General features: G+C 41.6%; 1 pseudogene; it reads right to left on the reverse strand.

Annotated features, from left to right (window-relative positions):
* Positions 1–10,521: 10,521 nt before the first annotated feature.
* LOC121706951 lies at positions 10,522–13,425 on the reverse strand (annotated as a pseudogene).
* Between the last annotated feature and the right edge of the window lie 10,150 nt (positions 13,426–23,575).

Consider the following 23,575-nt stretch of genomic DNA (forward strand, 5'->3'; position numbering starts at 1 on the left):
TTGTCTTGCATGATCTTCATATATACAGTACATATTCTCGGCAATACAATGCAACTGTATTTTACAAAAGCTGCAGTAATTGTCATCCAAACCAAATGAAACCTAATCGTGTTTTGGCCACTGTGCCATGCCGTACCCAGGTTTGTTGTCCCGGCCCTTAAATCAGTTTGTTCTAAGCTTTTGAAAGGCTCCTACTGTATGCTTTTGTGAGGGTCCTTGTCTGTACATCAGGAATATTTTGTTTTGGCTTATTCCCAAGAAATGTTACACAGCCTTTTGTGTTGAGTGTCAAGAATGGACGCCTTGACATGCACACTACAACCCGCTGCTATTCTCAGTGGCTACAGGGTAAATATTTGGACATGATCTATCTCTTATTTAACTATGGCTGTGCTAGCAAATGCAGTGTCTTAGCGCTGTACAGGGACATTCAACATTAACCATATACCGTTTCAAACTTAACAGTGAGAAATTACGTTTTCAGCAATTCTTTCTTTTCCTACCATGCATGTAAACTTCAGTGGTATTCTATACATACAATGGCATGGAATGTAATCATACAGTAAATAATTGTACAATTAGATTGCACTGTTGATATGTGGAGTACAATACTGTAAAATTTATGATGAATATTATTAATAATTATCACACAGTGATATTTATTTGATTTATTCTCTGTAGGGCAATAAGAGGTATTACATCTGAAAATGGAGACAGGGGTATTTTCATACAATCTCTCTGAATGTACATGTGAAATGAGCTTTTGTTTTTATGTCAATTCTTTACTTACTCTAGAGCTATAGAATGGCTCGGAACCACAAAGAGTTCAACTAAAATGTAGACTACACAGACTTGCTTTAAAAGCCTACAGTATATTTGACAAATATGTATTGACTTTTTCTGTATCTTAATCCCACTGTTGTCAAGCTTTTCTCTCTGTGCCCCTTGAACATGAACGCTCAAGCAGTGAAGTGTAATATAAGCCATGCCTGTGTGAATACGTTTCAAATGAAAATGCCTCAAGTTGTACATTTCCCCAGTTACTTTTCCCCTCTAAATCCTACCATTGGTGTTATTTACATGGGCTCCATGCAGTTGTGCCCAGGACAGTGCCGTTGGAGAGTAAAACATGATATCATCTGTTTGGGTAAACTTCCATTTCTATTTTACATTAGCATTCCCAAAGCATCCCTCTGCTGTTCCCACCATAGTGAACATGATTGCCACAGTCATTAGCCCCTTTATGAATGCTGTTAATAGATAAGCTCTAGTGCCAATTCTGACCTAATGATGCCTCTTCTTTTGATCTCCCCTACCAAACACCCCCCCGCCCAACACACACACACACACACACACACACACACACACACACACACACACACACACACACACACACACACACACACACACACACACACTCACTTGCTCTCTCCCAGCAGGATGCATGGTAGAACATCTTCAAAAGGGCTTTGTGGTGGAAGGAGATTGCGCTTACACTGTGACTGTCAGAGGAGCCGCGCTGAAGTGAAATACGTCTGATTGGAGTTATGTAAGCTGCTGATCTTTCTCTCTCTCTCTCTCTCTCTCTCTCTTTTTATCTCTCTTTTTATCTCTCTCTCTCACACACTCCATAGGTTCTGATTGACAAGGGAAAGGATTATTAGTGAATGTAAGCATGCCACTTTTAGTGAGAATAACACAGAGTGCTGGCATCTCAAAGAAGACCTTATACACACAGTCATTTTAGTGACTGTGCCAGTGGAAACAGCAGTCTGTCTTTCATACAAATGCTCATCTTAGAGCTGTTTAACATATAAACAATATTGTGTGCATTATTCTATATGAAAAAGAAAACTTTAATTCTATGTATCTTTTTGCATATTGTGACGACCCTCCCCTCCCCCTGCTGTCTGTGTAGAGGCCTATGCATCGACTGGGGTTGTTAATTGACTGATTGCACCTGGAGTGGGCGTGTCTATATAAGCCTGAGGATCAGCCTCATTTGGCTGGGGGGACTCTTTCTGACATTCTAACTCTTGTACGCAGACACACATTGAGACTTTCATTCACCACATCCAGACACTCAACATCATTTGCACACACTCTTTTCTCTTTCCCATGTGCTCACACATCCATTCTTTCAAACTCTACTCCGTCATTGCAGGCATTTCCATCTTTACAACTGCAACCAGTAGCCCTATCATATCCCACAGACACAGTTTTCCTGTTAGTAAATAAACTTAAGTATTGAAATTGCATTTGGTCTTGGCCTCCATTTCATGTTTGCTGCCCACACGAGCCTGGGCCGTAACAATATCTTAAAAAAAATATAAAACTGTATACTTAAAAGAGTGCGTAACTTCATAACCTCATAAAACCTTAGTGCTGCTGTCTGAACAACAACAACAAACTCTGTTCATGTTATGTGGGCAGAAAACACATTAATGAACACACTGCAGAACCAGTAATGAGCATCTGCTGGGCCAATCATTTCTCAGAAGGGTGAATTACATTCAGATGCTCACCTTAACTGACACCATAACAATTACCATGCCATTACCATCAGGCCCAGAGTGGGTAATCGGGAGAATCATGAGAATTCCCGGTGGGCCGCTTCGCTTTTGGGCCGGTCGAGGGGAAAATATTGACATTTGCCACGTTAATTTATCTTCTCTTAAAGTAGGCTACACACGTTCCGCATTCTATGCCTAACACCGCAGCCTCTGCATGGGTTGTTGTTCTTCCCTCCCAAGAAGAGTTGGTTGGGTCCACATATACCATCTTTTCTAAAAATGTTTTTAGGGCCCCCCTCTAATTGTCGGTTATGGGGAAGGAGGGGAGGGGGGGGGGGGGGGGTTGCTTTGTTTGATGTGATTTCCTGTATTCTGGTGCATTTTGGGGATGGCCAATACTTTAATTCAATCAGATTCATAGCCTACACCCTGATTTGTTGATATTAAGGCAATGATTCCATGCAAAGGCTTGGGCTTCAGGGCCCCCTGACCTCTTGGGCCCCTGGGCCTGGGCCCGGTAGGCCCGTGCAGTAATCCATCCCTGGGCATAGCTCACGGTCCGCTGGCATTTGCTCATCGGTTCTCTGGCGGGTTGCATACAAATGGCCCAATATGTTGCCACTATTGGTCTAAAATCGTTTTCATTTGTTCAGTTATACTCCATATATCACTTTTATTAACTTTTCTTAATATTCATGACAAGTTAAATTTAAAGAGATGGTGGTCCAACGGTGGACCACAAATGGCACGCCACCGGCGGCACACCACCAGTGGTCCGCCATCTGACAATCTGATTTTGCTATCTGGGCTAGAGAGGACAATAGAGTAAACCATATGAATTAATATGAAATGTTGTTATTTAATGTAAGAAAGAACCATTATTTACTGTAATAAAGAACAGTATATGACAGCTATATGCCTTGTTTGCTCAGAAGTGGGTGTAGTAAAGGAGTAAATCACCAAACAATATGATAGCTACCCATGCAGAAAAACATGTAAACAATTCAGTATGCCTCTTTGTGGAATTGTGGGATAGATGAAAAGTGGCCCCACTCCGGCCCTGATTACCATGCATGTTCATGATTCAGACCCAAGGAGAGACTAATGACAGGCACTTGGTCAGCATCTATCTGGGCTCAACACTGGCCATTGTTCAAATACACAGATCACAATAACATTATGATGACCTGTGTAATATTGTGTGGGTCCCCCTTTTGACGATCTGGCATTAGCAGCAGATCCTTTAAGTCCTGTAATTGGTGCCTCCACATTCCACACAGATTCTTGATTGGATTGAGATCTGGGGAATTTGGAGACCAAGTCATCACCCTGAACCTGTTATGTTCCTCAAACCATTCCTGAACCACTTTTGCTTCTTGGCAGGGTGCATTATCCAACTGAAAGAGGCCACTGCCATACTGTTTCCATTAAAGGATGCACATAGTCTGCAATAATGCTTGGTGGTACATGTCAAAGGAGCATCCACATGAATGGCAATAGGTTTCCCAGCAGAAAGCAGACGATTGGCCAAAGCATCACACTGTGTCCGCCAGCTTGCCCTCTTCCCATAGTGCATCCTCGTGCCATGTGCTCACCAGGTAAGCGACGCACATGTACCTGGCCATCCAAGTGATGAAAGAAAACATGCTTTATCACACCAGGCCACTTTCTTCCATTGCTCCGTGGTCCAGTTCTGATGCTCGTGTGCCCATTGTCAGGGGTCAGCGTGGGCACTCAGACTGGCCGGTGGTAATGCAATTTGTCCCCACGTGCACTAATGAGCCTCGGCCGCCCATAACTCTGCCGCCGATTCAACGCTTTTTTCTTTTTTTTTGCTTACTAATTATTCCTTATTTTTAATTTTTACCTTGTGTGTTTTATGTTTTTTTTTTATTATGATCTTTACCTTTTGAACTATTCTTTGACTATATTGCCCTTCTATGCTTTTATTTGTTATTATTGTTTGGTTTTGTATATGTAAAGCACATTGAATGACTCTGTGTATGAAATGCGTTATAGGCTATAAATAAACTTGACTTGACTTACCTTCTTTGAAACTCTTTTGACAGGTACTGAATGCTGCAGACCGGGAACACCCCACAAGAGCTGCTGTTTTGGAGACGATCTGAACCAGTCATCCAGCCCATTTTTCCTAACACATCAACTTTGAGGACAACATGTTCAATTGTCCCAGCCGTGGCGCAACTGGTTGGGGCACCTGCACCGTACGCCGGCGGTCCGGGTTTGATTCCCGCCCCGTTGTCCTTTCCGGATCTCACCCAGACTCTCTCTCCCACTCACTTCCTGTCACTCTCCACTATCCTGTCACGTTAAAGGCATAAAAAAGCCCCAAAAAAATACTTAAAAAAAAAAAAAATTTCAATTGCTGCCGGATATATCCCATCCACTGACATGTTCCATAAGAATGAGATAATAAGCGCTATTATTCACTTCATCCATCCAATGGTCACATCAATGCATAGGGTTTTTTGAAGCAGTTAAAATACATCTTACTGTCTTACTGTCTACGAAACTTAAGAGAAAGGCAAATCAAAACTTATAAAACTCTCAGAAAGAGAACGAGAAAATGGGAGGGGGGGTACCAGCTGAGACTGCTGAGACTGCCTGATTCCAGCTGACAAGATGAAACTAATCCGTGAAGACAACACAGTGTAACAATGTACTAGGCCTACCATCCACTCTTTTGTAAAATGCATAAAAATAGACACTGCGTCTCACTGGATTAGTTAGGTCTAAAAAAGACAATATTGAAGACAGATTATCATAAATTGATGATGATCAACAGGATGTCCACTTTCATGTAGTAATTCATCTTGGTAAAGCTCTGATGTCCAGGGTACCATTTCAAAGAAAACAATGTTCAAACACATCATCTTAATAATACATAACACTAAGGGCACCTCAAACTCTTTGAAGCAATGCCGATGAACTAATAATTCTGGTCAGCAGTCGCAATGGACACAACTCCCTCAGAACCTCCACACCCTCCCCTTTCATGTCATCTATAGCCTGTTCAAATGGGACAGGTTCTATGGGATCTCCAGTGGCATGCAATATTCCCTGTTAGAAGAGAGCTCTGAAACGTCAATGTTTTAAACTTTTGTATGTTACTAATGTGTTACAACAGTGAATGCAAATTGCTGTGGTGACAGTTTATGACTGCAGTCACTATTACTATTCAAAATATAGAATTGGAATGGACATGTTTTTTGTTTTGCATGTTCGTGATTGAGACTTAAGGAGAATCTACTGTCAACATGCATGCCAACATCTATCTGGGCTCAAAGTCAGACTTTATAACTGTGCATAACTTTTTGGCACTCTTGTTTGACTTTTTGAATCATTGTGCAAGTCCTCTTTAGCCCTTTGCTATTGTTTTGACTAGGTGGCCTTACATGGACACTCCTATTCAGATTAGAATCATAATAACGGCTACATCGGAATAAATATGACACATATGATATGAACACCTTTATCGGAATAAAACTGCCGATCTGATTAGAATTTTAACGGAACGAAATGGGTGTAGGCCTATTCTGTTCTTATTCTTGTTCTTAAATGTGCTTCATTCGAGAATCAGTCCTTTCATTCACCCAAAAAAACATAGCTTATATGCTTCATCAGTGAGTGCAGTGAGTGTCAACCATAAATTGAATAGGCCTACCTTTTTTGTAAAAAGGAAGAAAAGTAGCTCAATCTCAGATAGTCTCATAGTCTCTTTCAGACCAAGTAGTTAGAGGAACTTAGTTATAGGAACAGTCCACTTCTAAATCAGTTTTACTAACTAGCCTACTCTCCCACCAGAGTTCCCGAATTATTTTAGCAAAAGTGGGACATGAGTAATGTTTATCCGTTCCTCCGTTGCGATGAATGTGGTTGTGTTCTGCATGCCGTCCATTCTCATCAATAAAGTCTCTGACAGTAGTATATTTTCGTATATTTTGCTTACACAGGCAGCATGGATTTTAAAGACTGCATGGCTGTGAATGCAGGTTTGACAGTGAAGGTAAAAGACCCTGCCCTGAAGTAGGAGCTGAGAGAGTTATAGGAACTGCGGTCAGAGGAACTTAATAATCCCTAAATCTGCTTTGTTCAAACACGAGAAAAAAAGAGTAGGAACTGCAAAAATCCCTCGGGGCGTAAGGGACTATAGTAACCTATGTTGAAAGTTACAAGAACTGCACAGTCTAGTTGTGCAGGTTTTCATTAGCTAGCTTGTCATCTCACTACCTTTCAACATGAACCTTCCATCATTTTTAATTCTCTTGAACCCGTAAACAACATTGAGGAAAGAATCAGCAGATGGCAACAGGCATAAGCACTGAGGGCTTCCAAACCAAGGCTGAAGGAACCTCATCAATGGAATATGCTGAAAAAAACCCCAAAGAAAGAAACAAACAACATAAAAATAGCCTGCATGGTCACACGTGCAGGCATCTCCTCAAGGGAATAAAGCTCTTTCCCCGAGGAGGTGCTAATGGACCCAGCGAGCGGCAGGTGCATGCATGAGGGCCAGCTCTGAACACGTGTGGGCTCGATCACCTCACTGCCTGATCGAAGCTCTTCTTGGAAAAATAAAGAATACGTTTCAATGAAGCATCACATCTCACAGAAGACATGTGGGCTGTCATACTTATAACTCATTGACATTCATGCTCTCGTCTTAGGAGGTATGGATGGGAGTGGAGGATTGACATTCATGTTTCTGTACCCAAATGACCCCACCGCCTATTTCCTGTAAAATGAAAGACAAACCACTAGCTGAAGGATTGTCTTACCTCTGTATATGAAATCTGATTTCAACATCTATAATGAAAAGAGAGCTCTAATAAAATGTTGTGATTACATACAGTTACACGTGCCAGGGCAGAAAACCATGTGAAAAGATGTGTCTCCTTTTCAGTGACCTTAATGACTTTTTTCTCTTCAGTATGGCCAGAGGAGAAAAAAAAGTATACAGGATTCACCATCTAGCACTCTGAGACTCTGTAAAACTCACTCTTCACCATGGCACCTCTCCTTGTCTTTAAAGTTGTGAGAAATAGCTTCTTTTAGATGATTCATTTTCTCTCTCGCCAGCATAGCAGCTGCTGCTGAATAGTCCAGACACGTATGTTCTCTTTGCCAAATGTGTTGCACTCACCAGGTGGTTTTAGTGTAGGGGTGCTTGCCTCGCACTCCCGATGAAGCTTCCTTCAAAACATCATGGTGTGTGTAGTCAGGTAAGGGTAATTTTGTCTGCCATTACTGTAATGGTTCAGGCTTTTTCTACACAGCCAATGGGCAAACACTTTCCCACTCTCCCCTCATCTTCAACCCTTTCAAATGTCGGTTGAGAACATCTTTCATTTAGCTCGGCAAGGTTTCTCGGAATTAGAATGAAATTGAAGTTCAGTGTATCCAGTACTTCAGGCATTTCAAGATAGCTCAAACTACTGCTACTGACTACTTGTTTACTGACAAACAATGCTAAATATTTACTAATGCTACTAAAATGTTAGATGTTCATAGGGAGACAACTTTTACTTGCAGTGAAGCCCACACATAATGCAAGATGTGTGTGTGTCTGTCTGTCTGTCTACATATGTGTGTGTGTGTATGTGTGTGTGAGCGTAACGGCCTGGTGTAGGTAGTAAATATTTTTCACATTTGTTCACGTTTGTGAAATTAAATTAGTTGAATGCCGGTTTGCCCTCAAGCCAAAGGGGGCAGTAGTGAGTGGAATGGGGTCAATCAGTGTGGAGTGGAGAGAAGGTGGGCATTATTAAAAGATAGGGTGTCTCACCATTTCTGACTGTAGTGTCACTTACTATACTTTTGGCTAGTTAAAATATTTTTGGGGGTGTTGAAATATGTTTTGGTAGTTGATATCCGTCACCCAGCTCTACAAGTGGTACACATAGAAGCACGCCAGGTACTGGTGAGTTGTGACAGGAACAGAGGCGAAATGGTGATGTAGCAGTGATGGTGATGTACAACATCATATCTAATCACAACCACGTTCTACACAAACAATTTGAACTGCTACTATCAAAGTGTAGATTCAGAGTATCCCAGTTTAATAAAATGAAGCTGAAACACTCTTTTGTCCATCAATCAATTCTTATGCTCAACACTGAATAAAAAATCCAGATCAAGGATAAGGTGTCCCTTCAGCAGCCAGCAGCCAGACCAACAGACACCCTGTCCCCTTTCTTGCTGAATTACTGAAGTTAAGCAGGAATGTGCTTGGTTAGTACTTGGATGGGAGACCCCCTTGGATAACTAGATTGCTGCTGGAGGTGATGTTGGTGGGTGGCCAGTAGGTGGCACTCTTCCCTCTGGCCAAAAAATCAATCCCAATGCCCCAGTGCAGTGACAGGGACTCTGTACTACAGGAGATGCCGTCCTTAGAATGAGACGTTAAACTGAGGTCCTGACTCACTGTGGTCTTTAAAGATCCCATGGCACTAATTGCAAAAAGCAAGAGGTTCTCCGGTGTCCAGCTAAATTTCCAACCTGGCTCATTCACTCTGGCCCCCTAATTATGCCCCAGCGTAATTGCCTAATTCACTCCCTCACTCTCCACCTCAAGCTAGTGTGTGGTGAGCGTTCTGGCGCATAATGACTGCTATGCATCACCCAGGTGGATACTACACATGGGTGGTGATTAGTGACCCCCCCCCCCCACAGTGAAGCCCTTTGAGTGTCAAGAAAAGCGCTATATAAAATGTAAACTGTTGTCATATGTTTTTGTCCCGTTTGTGGTGTTTGATGTCACTGCCCTGCCTATTGTGTGTATGTACAATATGGAGAGATTATAAAGAGTTTATAAGAGATTATAAAGTATCTATTTATCTATATGTATTTTTGCACTTGAATTTTTACCCACTAGTGTTACATGTCTGTCCTTTTTCACAATGGAGCCACTATGAAATGGACGCAAGACAAATGTCAGACTTGTCTGATAGTAAAGTATTATCTACTGTATCTATATCTATGTTAAAGGCTGCAATGTGTGCCTTCTTGTGTTCCTCTTCCCCTCAGCTCCCTCCATTGTCATGGCAGCTGCTCCTCCCCTCACTGCGCAGTGTCTGGTTTTGCTGCCTCCATGCAGCGCTGCCTTGAAGTCGATGGTGGGGCCCCAAAAGGCCATATACACCTGCACCTTGCAGCTCTGAGATGAATCCCTTACCTAGATTTTTAATTTATTGGTAGTGTCTGACTTCAAATAACTATTTTTTATTATTTGTGTGACATATTCAGAAGAAAGGCATGGTTGTAAAAAAAAAAAACACTTGATTTTCTTGTTATCTTTCAGGAAACATGGTTTGGTATCTTGAGATGAAGAGATAATTATCTTGCTATCTTGAGATAACAAACGTTTCTTTTGTTTTGTTGAGATAGCATCATCATTATTTTGTTTATCTCAAGAAAACAAAGCAAACTTTTGTTATCTCAAGATAACAAACCTTATTTTCTTGAGATAACAAGAAAATCAAGGGATATATCCAAATAACCCGTGTCATTGTGAAATGATTGTTAACATTCAGAATGTTGTATGTTTCTCACACAATATCTTTTCACAATTCAGCCAACTATTAGAGATTGGGTAATATAGACTGGCTAAAGAGACATACGATTATAGCATGATATAAGATGATATTTTTTTGTGATTGTTGTGTTATTTACTCCAACATAGTATATTAAAATAAAGGATTCAACTCGGAGGTAAAATGAACGTGCCTTTACTTAGCTTCATCTGTAGACAATGACACCGTATCAATGCACCAGCGGATAACCTATAGGTAAACTCAGTAGCTAGGGGAGTGGTTCCGCTGAAGTAAATAGATCCACTTTATATACTACACTCCTTCCCTTTTAGATTAATGCTACATAACTAAGTAACATACAACATTGCCAATGCATTAAACACAATTTGTTATTCAGTTGACAAATATTGAAACCTTTTTTTTTTTTTTTCAGTCCATAAGTCTCATAAGTGAACTCATAAATCCAATCTTTTCGGTGGTGCCCTGAGTCGTTCAGGGTTACGCCTGGGAACTTGCGGAGTGCTCACTGCAGGGGGCACTTCCTCTGTAACTGTGGGTGTCACTGTACTGTGATCAGAGTTGGTTCCAGGATCAGGTGGACGTCCTGGTTGCTCCGGTGACTTTGGTTGAGCATTCAACAGCTGATCCACATGACGTCTCCAGGTCTGCTCGCCAGTGTTCACCTCGTACATCAGAGGGCTGCTCCTAGTGACAATCTTTCCAGGCGTCCACTTGTCCCCTCGGTAGTCACGTGCCAGTACCTGCTGTCCCACATCGAAGCTCCTTGGCGGGTCACTTGAAAAGCCACTGAACTGTTTGTTCTGCACTTCTCTCCTCAGGTTTGGTTTCAGAAGGTCAATGCGAGATCTCAGCTGTCTGTTCATAAACAGCATTGCATGTATCTGATTAGTTGTTGCATGGACAGAATTGCGGTACACCAGGAGGAAAATGTCAATTTTGTGTTGAAGTGAGATGTCTTCTTTTGTCATTGCTTTTATGAACTTTTTGAATGTTTGTACGAACCGTTCTGCTAACCCATTTGTTGCTGGATGGTGAGGTGCTGACTTGAAATGCTTGATACCATTCTTTTTCATGAAATCTTGAAACTCTTCAGAAGTATACTGTGGGCAATTGTCACTCACAATTTGCTCAGGCAGGCCATTCCTGGCGAAGATGGTTCTCAGAACAGAAATAGTCTTTTCTGATGTTGTTGATTTCATTGGGACTACTTCTGGCCATTTTGAGTGATTGATTTTGGGCCAGCAAAATCAATGTGCACTCTCTGCCAGGGTGCAGACGGCCATTCCCACGGATGTAGAGGAGCCTGTGGCGGTGCGTTTTGAATGCTCTGGCATCCTGGGCAGGTTTTGGTGATGTCCTCGATTTGTTTATCTATCCCTGGCCACCATACGTAGCTACGGGCCAGACTTTTCATCTTCACTGTGCCTACGTGACCCTCATGTAGACTGTCCAACACTCTGGTGCGAAGCCTGGAGGGCACTACCACACGTGATCCACACATCAGGGTTCCCTGGCAGACTGACAGCTGATCACGTCTTGCTGAAAACTCAGGAAAACATGGATTCCCATGGGCAGGCCAACCTTGTACTGTGATGTCATACACCTTGGAAAGTGTTGGGTCATTACGCGTTTTTTTTTCGTATCATGGCATTTGTAACTGGCAACTTGTCTACCAGTGTTGTGTGGAACATTTCAGCCGGGTCACTCTTTGATGGAATTTCTTCCACAGATGTTGACAGTGGGAGGCGTGACAAACCATCAGCATTACAGTGTTGTTTAGTACCCTTGAACTCGATGTCATATGAGTGTGCACCTAAGAACAGGGCCCATCACTGCAGTCGCGCGGCTGACATCACTGGGACTCCTTTTCGTGGACTGAATATTGATACTAGGGGCTGATGATCAGTTACTAAGGTAAACCTTCGGCCATAGAGGTAATGGTGGAACTTTTTGATACCCCATACTAGGCTAAGGGCCTCCCTGTCTATCTGTGCATAATTGCGTTCGGCACTTGAAAGGGACCTTGAAGCGAATGCAATTGGGCGTTCCAGTCCATTATCCATTGTGTGCGATAGGACTGCACCAATGCCGTACGGGGACGCATCACATGCTAGACGGATGGGTCTGGATGGATCATAGTGGGTAAGTAGCTCGTCAGATGTTATTAGTCTTTTTGTTTCTGTGAATGCCTTTTCACATTTTTCTGACCAATGCCATTTCACTCCTGTCTGTAGTAGTGCATTTAGTGGATATAGCACTGAGGCAAGGTTTGGTAGAAACTTGTGGTAATAGTTGACGAGACCCAGATACGATCTGAGTTGTGACACATTTTCAGGTTTAGGTGCTTTCAGCACTGCCTCAATTGTCTCTTGTGACTTATGCAAGCCGTGCTTGTCAATGACATGCCCGCAGTATGAGATTTCACTTTTGAAAAACTCGCATTTCTCACTCTTTGCCCGTAGGCCATACTCATTCAGCCTGGTGAGTACTTTGCTCAGGTTTTGGAAGTGATCATCATCATCTTTTCCTGTTATGATAATATCGTCCAGGTAGCATTGTGTTCCAGGGATGTCCTGGAGCACCTGATCCATGGCTCTTTGCCAAATGGCTGGGGCGGACGCAACACCAAACACAAGTCGGTTGTATTGGTAAAGTCCCTTATGCGTGTTGATGGTTAGGAACTTTTTGCTTGACTCCTCCACTTCCATCTGGAGATAGGCCTGTGACAAGTCGATCTTTGAAAACTTCTCCCCACCAGCCAATGCTGAGAAGATGTCTTCGATTCGTGGAAGGGGGTACTGCACTGTGCGCAGCACCGGGTTGATGCTCACTTTGAAGTCCCCACATATACGCACTTCACTTTTTCCTTTCTTCATCACGGGAACAATGGGCGTAGCCCAGTCACTCCAGTCAACTTTTGAGAGAATGCCGGATGCCTCCAAGTTCTGCAGTTCGGCGTCTATCTTGGGACGTAGTGCATACGGCACCGGGCGCGCCTTGTGGAATCTTGGGTTGGCATCTTTGTCAAGTTCAATTTTTGCTTTCAGGTGTTTAAGTTTACCAATGCCTTTCTCAAACACGTGTGCATTAGCCTCCAACAACTGTGGCAGTCTCTGGTCAAGCCTGCGGGTGGAGCTCTTGAGGCCTGTTGAGATATTCAGGGCTTTTATTGCATGCCAGTCAAGCTGAATTCTCCTCAGCCATTCACGCCCCAGTAGTGCTGGGCCTATGGTTTTCAGGACATAGAGCTCTAACTTGTGTGTTTGGTCACCATAGACCACATCCACGTTAAGCTTCCCTTTTGGTGACACTTTTTCACCTGTATACGTTTTTAACATCAATGATGTCTTTTTCAGTGATAAGTGGGAGAACAGCCTGTCATAGTCGGTCTCAGAGATCACTGATAAAGCTGAACCTGTGTCCAGTCCAGACACTGTTGTTGTGACCCATATTATTTTTCTGTCTTCTTCAGTTATGCTATGCAGCTCTAAGCATGACAGGTCATCTTCCTCACTGCTGTTTGTGTTGTCTGAATGTTCTGTTACTTTGTGCATTTCATTTGCTTTGGCCTTTGATTTGGGTTTAAAACCTTTGTTCTTTCCAGATTTTTCCTTTTGGGCATCGGTTTGGTCTGATTTGCTCTTTCTATGTGGCCTTGTTTGTGGCATTTCCTACATGTCTTTTCTTTGAACCAGCAGTCGTTTGCACTGTGAGAGGATTTACCACACCTGTAGCATTTTTGCTTTTTGCCATTCAAGGACATTTGATGCACTTCGTTTTCTAAGCTTTTCTTCTGTAGCTCTGATGCACCCTTAGCTGCTGTTTCCATTGAGATAGCTAGTTCGAGTGCTTTCTTCAAATCTAGCTCTTTTTCGGACAGTAGCCTTTTCTGTGTGCTTGTACAGTGAATGCCACATACTAAACGATCTCTCAAGGCATCGCCAAGTCCTTCTTTAAAGTCACAATGCTGCGAGAGTCGGCGCAGTTCGGCCATATACTCGGATATGCTTTCATCCTTTGTTTGATTCCTCTTATGGAATCGGAATCTTTCCGCTATCACTAGTGGTGCTAGCCTAGAAATCTAGACGCACCCTAGCGGCGGCAAATTAATTTGCTCAGCCTGTACGTCTAGTATCAAACCATAGGGATTTCTATTGGCTAACACCGTGGATGTTATTCTTAAAGAGTCTTAAGGCGGGCTTAACAGGATAACGACAGTCCTGCGACGGTGAACAACAAGGAAGGTGGCTATGGCGAACGAAGAGCGGTTGTTTGAATCGGCGTTGGCGTCAACTTTGGAGAACTTTGCTTTTCTTTGAAAGTTGAGCAACACAATGCACTTAAGTCATTCCTTTCGAAGAAGGATGTATTTGCCGTTTTGCCGACGGGATACGGATATGGTCGTAGCGCTGGCCTATTGCATGCCTAGGCAGTTTGAAAGACAATTCTCTGCCCGCCCCTTGGATTAAGCGAGGTGAATGGTTCGATGCCAGAATATACATTTCAATGATATAGGATGGCCCGCCAGGCTATAGTGGTGCGGGATTTAAGTGCTTCTGTAACGTGTCAACAATGTCTTTATATGACTTGCTCGACGGTTTATCTATCTATCTATCTAGACAATGACACCGTATCAATGCACCAGCGGATAACCTATAGGTAAACTCAGTAGCTAGGGGAGTGGTTCCGCTGAAGTAAATAGATCCACTTTATATACTACAGTGATAATCTAAATGATGGTATGAAAATAGCACCACTCACCATTATGTTCTTGGCCATGAGTCACACACATGAAAGCCATGCAAACACAACAGTTAAATCTTACTCTTAGTCCTAACCATCATCAGCAATTAACTCTTCTTCCTCGCTTACAGTTGGGGCATACAGTACTTTATGTCAACATGTCATCTAATATATAATTGCCATATTATTGTGATATGACAAATTCATGGGCAGGAGTTCTAACAGTCTATCATGGACGATATGACATGGCACATACCACCTACGTATACCTTTCAATTGAGTTAGTACACAGTTGACATAATGTACTTTTAGTTTAAACCTTAACACCATTCAACTGAGTACTTTATGAGCAGCGTTACAGTCAGTGCACACACAGAAAGAGGCGCCCTGTGGGGAACAAGAAAGAAGTGCTATAGTCTCTGATTCACCACCTCCTCTCAAAAACACATAATCTGAAGGAAGTTCTCCACTCAGATTCTGAGGATGAAATGGGTTTCAAAGCATATTTCACACATTATTTAATTTCTTTCCATTTCTGTAACAGTTTCCTGTACATGTATTTTATAGTTTGTTGTTTAAAGTATTCCCTCCTTGGGTGCTAACTTAAGGTAGACCATCACTAATATGATATTAGTGAGTATTAGTTGCATTTGGATGCAAAAAAAAACCTTAATAATATTAAATATATGATATACGGTTGTATCTCAACATTAGATTTGAAAATGTTTCCTGGTAACATACATATATGTGGTGAATAAGGGTTGAAAGAGATATTATGAAACCACACATGCAGCTCTTCTCTTGCGACTCATTAATGCCAAGGCAGGCTACAGGACACCAGGAAACGATCAATAAAATGCCTGTATTGGTATTTAGAGTGAATCACTGTTGGCCATTAAACCAACATTTCAATGTGTAACCATTGTACAAAATATAATAATTACTAAACCATTCTATACAAAAGGCCTCAACACTATTATGGTTATGGATTTGGCAGATGCCTTTGTCCAAAGCGAATTGCTATTCTAATTGCTAATCACTATTGCTAATGATAGTAAATGCATCATTGGTCATTGTAGTAAATGCATCATCCACTTGTTCCTATGCGACAAACTAATCAAAATAGATTTAAAAATCAACATTTTGTTTTCGATTTGTAGGCAAAAACCTATAGGAGCCTGATAAATGCTCTTTTAAAAGAAAAGTGGTCAGACAGATTTAGAGGGTTTTGCATCTTAACTCTTCATATGTATAGGCTCAGTTCACCAAAGGTTTATTTCATTATGTGTAAGAGGATGTGTGGATTGGTCCAGGCAATAACCATTCAGATCTTTTGAAGGCCTTAATCCTCCTTTATTGTATGGGCTCTTTTATATACAGCCGTGAATGGGACTTTCTGACCCGGCCCATAAGGATCCGTAGCCTGGAGACACACACACACACACACACGCACACACACACACACACACACACACACACACACACACAATCTTTCCAACCTGGGCCCAATAACTAGTTCATAGCCTGGATGACCAGTAGCAAAGGCAGGCGTGTTTATCTGTCCTTCACATGGTCACCTAACATCAGTTTCATCTAGAAGATGATATAAAGCTGGCTATCTAGTCGTTTTGGACAAAAGCGTTTGCTAAACACCATTAACATAAGCAACAACATCTATAAAAAAATACTTTAAGCCAGTTATCAGAAACACTGTTTGAATCAGCAACCATTAAAGGAACATAGCAACTTTTTGGGACTTATTTACCGTATTCCACAGAATTAGATAAGTCGATACATACCCTTCTCATCTCTGTGTGTGTAGTTACTCCGTCTGACCACAGACAGTAAAAGAAATGGACCAACACACCCCATAGACTTCAATGGAGTCAATTAGAGTGAAGTCAATTAGAAGCACTTTTCCAGTATTGTCTGAGTGTACTGTGCGGCGGCTGCGCAGCTGTACCTGAGCTAGATGACGTAGCTGGGACGCATACCTGTCAACATTTAGCTTTCCAAAAACGGGAGATTTTTTTTCGGGGGGGGGGTCAGTGTTTATACCGGATCTGTGTTTGCATATTTAATACGTTTCATACACGTGTTTCAACACTGCATTTCGGTCGTTGCTTTTACCTTCATTACCTTACGCATGCCAGTTATGTTAACACTCAATAACAGTTTATGTGATGTGTTAATCAATTAAATTCCCAACAATTTCACAACAGCTAGTTCTGGAGTAGGCCATTCAACTAGCCCGCTTGCTTATGACGAGACTCAGGCTGCGCAGTTGGCACCCGCTTCCATATTTGGGTTTTGGGTTGCCAGGTTTTAGCCTATTACAAAATGGTTGAAATTGATCGTGTATGTGTAGGGTGTATTTCATACACAATCTGGCAACCTGAATGGATCAATGATTTTAAAATGAAGTTTGATGGCCATGCAAATTATAGGAGTTTTCCGGGAGAAATAACAAAACGGGAGGGTGCTGGGAGATGACCTTGAAATACGGGAGAAACTCGGGAAAAACGGGAGTGTTGACAGGTATGCTGGGACGTGAGCAACCTGTCTGAAATTTGTAACTCTTCTGGTAGCTGCGCCGAGAGAAATCAGAATCAAGTGTAACGGAAGCCAGCTAGCTTAGCTATGGGTGTGGAGCATTGGGACCAGTCGTGGCCTACTGGTTAAGGCTTTGGGCTTGGAACCGAAGGGTGGCTAGTTCGATCCCCGACCAGTGGAAATGGCTGAAGTGCCCTTGAGCAAGGCACCTAACTCCTCACTGCTCCCTGAATGCCGCTGTAGCAAGGCAGCTCACTGCTCCGGGTTAGTGTGTGCTTCACCTTACTGTGTGTTCACTGTGTGCTCTGTGTGTTCACTAATTCACGGATGGGATAAATGCAGAGACCAAATTCCTTGTATATGCAAGTATACTTGGCCTACAAACCTGATTAACATTTACATTTAAATCTCACTCCCTGACGCCTCAAGAGTGCTGCTGGCATGAAAGCTAGTAGCCTGGGCTTTTAGCTTCTCTCTTTATTGTTTGCCTCCATGCGTCCTCCCACAATTCCCCCGACTGCCTGTGAGCTTCTCCTGACTATATGGTAATTTCTCTACTGCGTCACAGAGAGTTGTGTGGTTGTGACATCATCGTTAGCCTATATTTTACAAAAACGGGTGCTACGAGCCATAACGTGAGATACAAGTTAATGGAGCCATTTATACATTGTTCTGTTTTTTTAGAAATAAATAATGGACAAATAGAGCCTTTAAACACTTCAGATGAAAAGTTATTCGCTGTCAAAGTGACGCCAAAATTAGGCCTTTTGTATAGAACGGTTGAGGCCTTTTGTATAGAATGTTATCGTATTTTGTACAATGGTTACACATTGAAATGTTGGCTTAATAGCCAACAGTGATTCACTCTAAATACCAATACAGGCATTTTATATACAGTAGTATACCTATAGGTTAGCTTGTTAGCCTATGGAATCTCCCATAGGGGGTATGCTTTCTGGATGTTCGCTTACCCTCTTGGGTCTGACACTCCTACTGCTAGCCTATCTTAACACAGGTGCCTCGAAGTGGGCGGCTTCAAATAGCCTACACCTCCCAATAGTGACCAAAGAACTCCAACATTTTCCTATTTACATGCTGTGATTTGTATAGTTAACATGTTCCCTGTGAACTTGAATGATAATGGTTGGAAGAACGCAGACATATTTGCCCCTACATTCCATGCACAGAGTTTAAGAGGATAAGCATTATAGGCCAAATTGACAGTGGGAAATACATCTGATAATAATCTCGGAATAGTCAAATGTGCACAAAAGCCTCTTGATGGGGATATATATATATATAGGTTGGTCAGGGGAAGAATGGGACAGAGCACTACTGGAGAGTCTTTTTCTATGGATGTGTCATCAGCAAACGGAAGACCAGCCCAGCAACGATGATTCACGCTGTGAGTAAAATCAATGATATAGCCAGTGTCTCTGCAGTGATTGCATTCAAGTCCCCAGTCTCCAGCTCTGCGGGAGTCAATAGAAGTCACAATGGCAATTGCAGTCTGGCTCTTTTGATGGAGAGATTCATATGCAGAGGTGAAGCCCCGGTGTTTGCAGTGGTCAGAGGAAAAGAGAAATGTGCTTGCTCTCAGAGACACACTTTGCAGTCGAAAGAAACAGGAGAAACAGTCCATTAAGAAAGAAGCTCAATAGCAGTTTTGTTTTGATTATGTTTCCTTCACATTTTTGAATACTTTCTCTCTTTAATGTGGGATTTTCAACGTGAGTCATCCATTTCCACAAACTACCATGTGTTATCATAAAAATGCATACCCATCCTGTTTGTGAGCCGAATACAACGGCAGACATTACACCATATTACACCCTAATGTGGAAAGTGTGGGTTTTTTCGTGTTTGTCAAGATAATTAAATTGTACCTGTCCTCTACTGGTGGGATATCTGAACATTTTGTCTTAATGAGCAAAAATCATCAGAAAGCCATACCCACCCACCAGCACCACCCCCCAACCTCCCCTCTACCCCCACACACATACTCACCACCACCACCCTTATCTCCTCACCCCCCCCCCCCCATTCCCACACACACACACTACCTTGCGCCATTACTTATATCATGCTGGCTTACACAAGTGACTCTCTGATGATTACATAATCTGTGAGGACAGCACTCTGCTTATTGTGCAATGTGTCACTCAGGCATTCAGGGTCATATGCAAACTGTTCATTTCCATTGGGAACGGACAGACTCATGTATTTCATTATTTTCATATCAAACTGATTTCTTGTCTTTCTGATACAGTTTCTAGAATTGTGATGTTGTGTACTGTTAGAGGTCATTAAATCTTGGAGACTCTTATATCTCATGACGTTTAGGGCTTTGTGAACTCTTGCATACAGATTGCATCTCCTCTGCAAAAGGAAAAGACTTCCCATGGATCGCTAGACTGTTCATACACATTTTAACCAGAGCGTGGATATCTCAATCGGAAAATTAGACAATATCGGGCGCCTATGGACTAGGCTGGGTGAACCCAGCCTGATCTGCCCGCTATTTATTTTTTGATTTCTTAAAAGATTGAGCTTGGTCTGGTGAAAGCCAGACAAGCCATGGACTTCAGTTACACAATGCAAGGGAACATGAATCAGCCTATATTTGCACGAACAACAACGGACAACAGCTCTTCAACTTTGGCCCGTTAAAATGTGTATGAACAGTCTAGCGACGCATTTCATCAAGGCCCATTTGGACATGTCAGTTATTTGCACCACTGGTTAGATGTAAAACAGCATTTCGTTTCAGACTACTGTCATGGGCGGATTATGAACTTTGGGGCCCCTGGGCCCAGATGTATTAAGGGCCCCCCACTAATTGTCGTATATGTGGGAGGGGGGGTTTGGGGGTCCTGTATTCTGGTGCATTTTGGGGATGGCCAATACTAAATTCAATCAGATTCATAGCCTACATCTTGATTTGTTGATATTGAGGCAATGATTCCATGCAAAGGCTTGGGCTTCAGGGCCCCCTGACCCCTTGGGCCCCTGGGCCTGGGCCCGGTAGGCCCTTGCAGTAATCCATCCCTGACTACTGTTGCTTAATTTGTGCATTGACAAGTATCACATGAACTAAAGATGACTAAAATCTTATGCAGAAGAAGAAACATTCACAAAAAATCCATCTATCCAAAAATGACCTTTGTTTTTGATAGCTGTTGAAAACGGCATGGAACTGACATAGATGTTTTTGTTTATTAATAAATAAATAAATAAATAAATACATAAATAAATAAATAAATAAATAAATAAAAAACAATATAACATTATGCTGATACCTTTTGCTTTTCCCAAATACAATGTAGCCTACAGGTGTAAGTGACCTTTCATCAATCCAGTTGCATGGATGAACTGTGATGAACTGCCCTACTTGTGATTGTTTAGAGATTTTAAAGGTTTTATAACAATGCTACAACTTCTTTGGCTATTCTACAATCTATTCACCATTTAGCTCGACTTACCTCACGTTTTTGTCTGTTTTTGTAGCAAAGCATGTTTATAATCCAACGCTATTGTGTGTTTCTCTATGGCAAAGAATGATCATAATCCGGTTTTAAGATCCTACCAAATTCCTGCATGGCATCCAATTCAAGGCTCATCTGACATCCCAATTTGATCGGCAAAGAAACACCTTTTTTGCCTTTACTTTGTTCATGGCAATGCAGTAAAAAGTTGTAGAGAATCATGAGTGCACCATAGGCACACACAGGCTATAAAACGTAAACTTGGGTCAGGTCAGATCAGTTCGTGTCACAGATATGGAGCGCAGAAAGGTCATTAAATCACTAAATTAAAAAATGGCATTTATTTCTGTAAGGCACACACCACATATGTCTGTAAATTGCTCAGCCCCAGAGAATTCCTCCACCATGGCAATGATATTGCCAGATTCAGGACAGTCTGCCCTACACACACATGAAATGCATAGAGCTATGAGCTTGCTGTGGTGAGATACATGTCAAAATATAAGAATTTTTATAATACGCTTTTTTATATTTTAATTCTTTAAAAATCAAAATATCAATCAATGCTAGTACTAATACATTAAATGATGGCAAATATTAAAATATACATAGATTTAAAAAGTAGAATCCATGCAAAAATACTTTAAAACAATTATTTAATAAATATTTCAGGAAAATATAAATTCATAAAATTAATTTTATATTTCAGTAGGCTATTCAATTTCATTATTCTAAAAACCCAGAGTACCCCCCCCTCCCCCCCATACCAGGATGGTTCGATCCAACCTGTCACATGCCAGCCGCCATCACCTGTCAATCACTGTCAAAACTCAAACGATGGAGTCGTGGTTGAAGTTTATGGTGAGTCGTGGTTCCAAAGTTTAATAAATTAGACACTGATATCACAGTGCTCTGTTTTAAGTCTTTTTTTCTCAACTAAAAATGCTTTGCGCTGGTTAGGGGGTACTTGGCTGAAAACATATTTCACAGGGGGTAGCCTACATCACTGAAAAAAGGTTGAGAACCACTGTTCTAGGCAGGTGCTATGGCACAACTGGCTAAAGTGCCCACCCATGCCACACTTCGAGTCCGACCCGGCTCATTTCCTGATCCCATCCCATCTCTCTCTTTCACTCACTGACTCACTTCGCTGCGCGGCGGTCATAATAATTGCCTTTTTATAAGCAGCCTACATATACCTACATGAACCTACACATATCCAACATGTGGCCAGAATTGGTGCAACATGTACTTATTCATGATGGATACATGTAGGCTTGTGTTGTAACATGAATACATGTAGGAAAACTGTACAATGTTGAAACTTCATTAAATGAACATTCATTAGTCTATTTGTGTCGTTATTAGTGACAAGCTATTTTTATTGTTGCTTAAACTATTATGCGTAATAACCATGATATCTGCAAAACAGGACTACCAATTATCTGTGAGATATGAGAAATGCCAGAGGCTGGCCTTACCACATTTTCTCTTTCTAAGGCCTACATCAATACGTTATGGAAGCATATGAGCCCACTTCAAATCATCTCCAAATATGTGATTATGTATCCTAGCCTATAGGCTAAGTTTAACATAGTTTTATGGACAATATCCCTCAGACTGCAATTTGAATAGATTTTGCTGTGCTGTACTGTAAAAGTAGGCCTACGGCCATTTCTTAGAGTGGCTTGAGATTAACATACTAACTTAACAGCCTAAATACTATAATGTTGACACTAATAAAGATACGTTTATTAAGTAGGCTAACAAATGAAAAGTGTTTTCAGCTGAAATGGCATGAAGGCTATATGTGGACCGCCTGGACCTTTGAGCAAAACATCAGCAGACAGAGAAGCCCTCAGTGTAGCAATGCAGACTGCTCGGGGGAACCTGCTTATCCAACTGTGGGTCGCCAGTTGAACTGACAGGCAAAGTTCCTATGGTTCACAACTACTCGCAATATGCTATTGACACTAGTTAACCACAATTTGTAGCCCTATAGACCTACCATGGCAAAATGGAATGCAATTCAATCCATGTTTATTCTAGCCTGGCGAGCCAGACCCACATTAAAATGTAGGGTCTGGGCACTCACCGTTCGCAGTGCTCAGTCCGAGGGGCGGGATAATCAGTTCCCAAATTCCCTCTGCACGCAATAGGACGCAATAGGATATTTGTTTTCAATGTCCTGATTAAGTTTCGATTTCTGGAGCTCACAAGCCAACGGAGAGTTGCTAGACTGTAATTTGCTGCCGCTAGGGGCGCGTCTAGATTTCTAGGCTATGTTTATTCTATTTTTCAACCAAAATTATTCAAATTGATTTTAGGATTGCATTGTCACTTGTCAATTGCAGATTAAAATACAATTTGTTGGAAATTATTGCAAATTGCAATATTAAATTACATAATGAATTGGCAATTGCATAATGTAATGTCTTTTTGAATTGCATATTGCAGATTGCATTCTTATTTGAATTAAGCTACACATATGCTTCCATAGTTTATTTGTATATGTTTATTGTCCTATGAATTGAACGATATATAAGATGCAATAATAACTGAAATATTTATTGACTTTCCTACCTGAAAATGATGTTGGTCAAAGCATTCACTCTGAGTTTTATGAATATGACACTGAATTGTTATGGAATATCTGTTTGAAATTAAAATGTACTGGCAAATGTATTTTGTTTTGGCTACCTGGTAC

The sequence above is a fragment of the Alosa sapidissima genome, chromosome 4 (assembly GCF_018492685.1).
Source record: "Alosa sapidissima isolate fAloSap1 chromosome 4, fAloSap1.pri, whole genome shotgun sequence".
Lineage (NCBI taxonomy): Eukaryota > Metazoa > Chordata > Actinopteri > Clupeiformes > Clupeidae > Alosa > Alosa sapidissima.